Raw genomic sequence first — 5,137 nt, forward strand, 5'->3', positions numbered from 1 at the left:
GAAGCAAGTTCCATCTAAGTGTCACTAACTCTCATATTCTGATTGGATTAAAACCATTATTTTCTCCTCAAGAGTGTTTCTGATTAGCTGTGTGATTTTAGCCCAGGAATCACCAAGCAGAAAAGCAAAATTTAAAGTAGGTTTGTAAACTTTATCTAACGGATGACAAAAGTATTTGCCTCTGCTTTGTCTTCAGTTCCAAGAGTAGCCAACATTCCCACTGAGAGAATTCAGGAGTTTATATCTCACCTTTGTGAGCAATTTCCACCCGCTCCATCAAAGCTCCATGATGCCATTGTTCATGTCCATTTCCTGATGCAGACAGCTCCTCACTCATTGTTTCTATTTTGTTAAGTTCAGAGGTCATCAAGTTCTCACTTGTGGGCTTTGTGCTGGGCATGCAAGGTGCAAGAAAAAGCAGCAGACTTACCTCCATGAAGAGCTTTTTTGCCGTTTGTAAAAACCCCTCTTTGTAAAGACCAACAAATAAGACCATGACTTTTCTGAAGTGATGTTAGTCTTTTAAATACTCAATATCATATTTGTCCAATGGGAAGGCTATTAGAGGTTTTCTAGAAATAAATGAGTGGAATGCTTCATTGGCTCCTACTCAAACTTTTCCCCAAATACCTTACCTTAAGTTGAAATAAGTTGCAAAATGAAGAGACAGAGTACTGGGCCAAACACAATACACAATGTACGTATTTCCTAATCAGGCACGCATGTAGAGATAGGACATGCTATAAAGATGGCCCATAACACTGCTTGGTTACATGCACCCATCACTGATGTTAATTATAGAGCAATCTGTATCGCCACTATCAGGGTTACTGGGCAGCAGTAGTCCTACTACAAGGTCAGACTTTCTCAAGTGTGTGCAGAGCTCAGTGTGAACTAGAACTCTGACTTATTTTTATCTTTTCTTTTGGAAAAGACGGTCACGAAGCAGTTCGTATCACTTTGTCATCCCCATATCTTACTCAAAAGGATTTAATAGACTGGTTATGCAAATATCTAAACATTGGATTAAAATATATGAGAAGTGCTTTGCAGTCATTTCTATAACATTCATTGTTAGTGTTTCAAAATTCTTCTTTCTGAAGAATTCAAGCCACATTGCAGGCATTACCTAATTCAACCTGCCAGTGCCCAGGGAGATATCAGGTTAGTATCATTTCTTTCTGTTTCATCTCAAGGGAAACTGAAGCATGGAACATTGTCCAGAATGTATATGAATCTATAATACAGCAAAATCTAAATCAGAGAAACCCTGGAACCCTATGCAGAAAATTCAACTAGAATGCCTCATGTAAAATTGTTACCAATGTCCTAATTGAATGTTGCAACATTACAGTACAGAGCTTACACTACTCTCATAATATAAAATTGCAGCACCCTTATTTGGTAAATAGAATAGGCTCATAAAGCTCTCAAAGAAGGTTGAGAATCAGCTCTAGGGCTGTACCTCAAGGAACAGCAATGTTATATTGCAATGTTTTCCAGAGTGTGTTCTAGAAAAAAAATCTCAAATGATGTTTTATAAGCAAAGGTCAAATAAATGTAGGAATTGTCACATGTATAATTCCCTTTGAATATTTACACTAGCATACAAAAGAATTTTGAGAAATCCTTCAGTACAAGAATATGCCAAAAAGATATGTATCATTTTGAATTCTTTGAAAACAATGGAGAAAGGCTTTGATTAACTTAATCAAAAAGGAATTTTTTTTTTCAGAAGGATAGTGGACAGATTGCTCATGTATTCTATTTGGAAATGAAGAAGTCCTCTAGAAGGACAAGGGTCAGTCAAGCCTCATTTTGGCATTTCAACAAAAATGTATGGACTTTCTTTAGGCCACATCTGTCAAATAGCATGGCTACAGATTTCTTCCCACTTCCATCCCGTATTTATCTTTACTTTACTTGACTAGAGAGTTTGGCTGGCTTATTGGAAAAAAAAAAAAAAAAAAAAAAAAAAAGACCTCTGCCTTAGACTATGTTACTGAATTACAGCTCACCTCAAGCAAATCACCAAATCAAGTGATTATTATGCATAACGGGCAAAATTATTTTAGCAACTATTCATAGCTCTAATATTATCATCTAAGTTGAATTTTAAGCCTTTAACATTTCTTGATGGTCTTAAGAAACACCTCAAATGTTTCTTTATTTTTCCAAACCTAAACCTCTTTTTAAACTGTGCTGCACTGTGAGGCTCTAGACAGTTTAGTTTTATTTTTCTCTGTAATGTTTTCTTTGGGAAATCTGAAATGTGGTCAAAACAAAGCCAAAAGGAACTTGACCTCTAAAATGGAAATTTTTCACTAAAAATTCCTCTTATTATAAAAATCAATAATAAAAAGTAGGTGGAAAAACAAAGATGGAACTTTATTTTACATTTTGATTCTAAGTCCCAAAACTATAAGCTTCCATCAGCTGACCATGCCCCAACATTTGCTTGCTGTCTGTCACACATGGTAAAAAGATTAGTTGCTTCTTTGGCCAGTTTAGGCTTAATATTTCCTATAAAGCACTAATGAAAATAATATTATGAAAATAATTTTGCAGTGTGGGCTTAATATATCCTATAAAACTCTAATGAAAATAATATTGTTGGCAAGATGGCCAAATAGAAACAGCTGCACTCTGCAGCTCCAGCAAGATCAATGCAGAAGGCAGGTGATCTCTGCATTTCCAACTGAGGTATCTGGCTCATCTCATTGGGACTGGTTAGACAGTGGGTGCAGCCCACGGAGGGTGATCCAAAGCAAGGTGAAGCATCGCCTCACTCGGGAAGCACAAGGGGTCAGGGAACTCCCTCTTCTAACCAAGGGAAGCCGTGAGGGACTGACGAATGGTGCCCTCCAGCTCAGATACTATGCTTTTCCCATAGTCCTTGCAACCCATAGACCAGTAGATTCCCTCAGATGTCTATAACACCAGGACCCTGGGTTTCAAGCACAAAACTGGGCAGTCATTTGGGCTCACAGCAAGCTAGCTGCAGAATATTTTTCTCACATCCCAGTGGCACCTGGAATACCAGTGAGACAGAAGCATTCACTCTCCTGGAAAGGGGGCTGAAGCCAGAAAGCCAAGTGGTCTAGCTCAGCAGATCTCACTCCCATGGAGTCCAGCAACCTAAGATCCACTGGCTTGAAATTCTCACTGACAGCACAGCAGTCTGAAGTCAACCTGGGATTCTCCAGCTTGGTGGGGGGAGGGATGTCAGCCATTACTGAGGCTTGAGTAGGCAGTTTCCCCTCACAGTGTAAACAAAGCTGCCAGGAAATTCAAACTGGGCAGAGCCCACCACAACTGGGTAGCCAGACTGCCTCTCTCGCTTCCTCCTCTCTGGGCAGGTTATCTCTAAAAGAAAGGCAGCAGCCTCAGTCAGGGGCTTATAGATAAAACTCCCATCTCCTTGGGACAGAGCACCTGGAGGAAGGGGTGGCTATGGGTGCAGCTTCAGCAGACTTAAACTTTCCTGCCTGCTAGGTCTGGAGACAGCAGCATATCCCCAGCACTGTGCTCAACCTCTGCTAAGGAACAGACTGCCTCCTCAAGTGGGTCCCTGAGCTCTGTGCCTCCTGATGGGGAGACACCTCCCCGAAGGGGTCAACAGACATCTAATACAGGACAGTTCCAGCTGGTATCTGGGAGGTGTTCCTCTGAGACAAAGCTTCCCGAGGAAGGAACAGGCAGCTATCTTTGCTGTGCTGCAGCCTTTGCTGGTGATACAGGCAAACAGGGTTTGGAGTGTACCTCCAGCAAACTCCAGCAGACCTACAGCAGAGGGGCCTGACTATTAGAAGGAAAACTAAGAAACAGAAAGGAATAGCATCAACATCAAACAAAAAGAGGTCTACACAGAAACTCCATCCAAAGCCCACCAACATCAAAGACAAATGGTGGATAAATCCACAAAGATGAGGAAAAATCAGTGCAAAAAAAGCTAAAAATTCAAAAAGCCAGAATGCCTCTCCTCCTCCAAAGAAGCACAACTCCTTGACAGCAAGGGAACAAAACTGGATGGAGAATGATTTTGGCAAATTGACAAAAGTACGCTTCACAATGTGGGTAATAACAAACTCCTCTGAGCGAAAGGAGCATGTTCTAACCCAATAAAAGGAAGCTAAGAACCTTGAAAAAAGGTTAGAAGAATTGCTAACTAGAATAACCAATTTAGAGAAGAAAATAAATGACCTGATGGAGCTGAAAAACACAGCATGAGAACTTTGTAAAGCATATACAAGTATCAATGGCCAAATCAGTCAACCAGAAGAAAGAATATCAGAGATCAAAGATCAATTTAATGAAATAAAGTGTAAAGACAAGATTAGAGAAAAAAAGAATGAAAAGAAATGAACAAAGCCTCCAAAATATAAGGGACTATGTGAAAAGACCAAACCTACCTTTAATTCCTGTACCTGAAAGTGACGGGGAGAATAGAACCACGTTGGAAAAAACATTTCAGAATATTATCCAGGGTAACTTCCCTAACCTAGCAAGACAGGCCACAATTTGAATTAAAAAAATACAAAGAACACTACAAACATACTCCTCAAGAAGAACAACTTGAAGACACATATTGTCAGATCCACCAAGGCTGAAATGAAGGAAAAAATGTTAAGGAAGCCAGAGAGAAAGGTCAGGTTACCCACCAAGGTAACCCCATCAGTCTAACAGCTGATATCTTTGCAGAAACCAAACAAGCCAGAGGAGAGTGGGGACCAAAAATTTAACATCCTTAAAGAAAAGAATTTTCAACCCAGAATTTCATATCCAGCCACACTAAGCTTCATAAACAAAGGAGAAATAAAATCCTTTACAACAAGCAAATGCTGAGACATTTTGTCACCACCAGGCCTGCCTTTCAAGAGCTCCTGAAGGAAGCAGTAAACATGGAAAGAAAAAAAAAAAAAAAAACAGTACAAGCCACTACAAAAGCTTACAAATGGTAAAGACCACTGACACTATGAAAAAACAGTATCAATTAATGGCCAAAATGACCAGCTAGCATCATAATGGCAGGATCAAATTCACACATAACAGTATTATCCTTAAATGTAAATGGGCTAAATGTCCCAATTAGCAACGACACACATGACTCAAAATAAAGGAATGGAGGAAGATTTAC

This window comes from Cebus imitator, unplaced genomic scaffold, assembly GCF_001604975.1.
Source record: "Cebus imitator isolate Cc_AM_T3 unplaced genomic scaffold, Cebus_imitator-1.0 Scaffold3, whole genome shotgun sequence".
Classification (NCBI taxonomy): Eukaryota; Metazoa; Chordata; class Mammalia; order Primates; family Cebidae; genus Cebus; species Cebus imitator.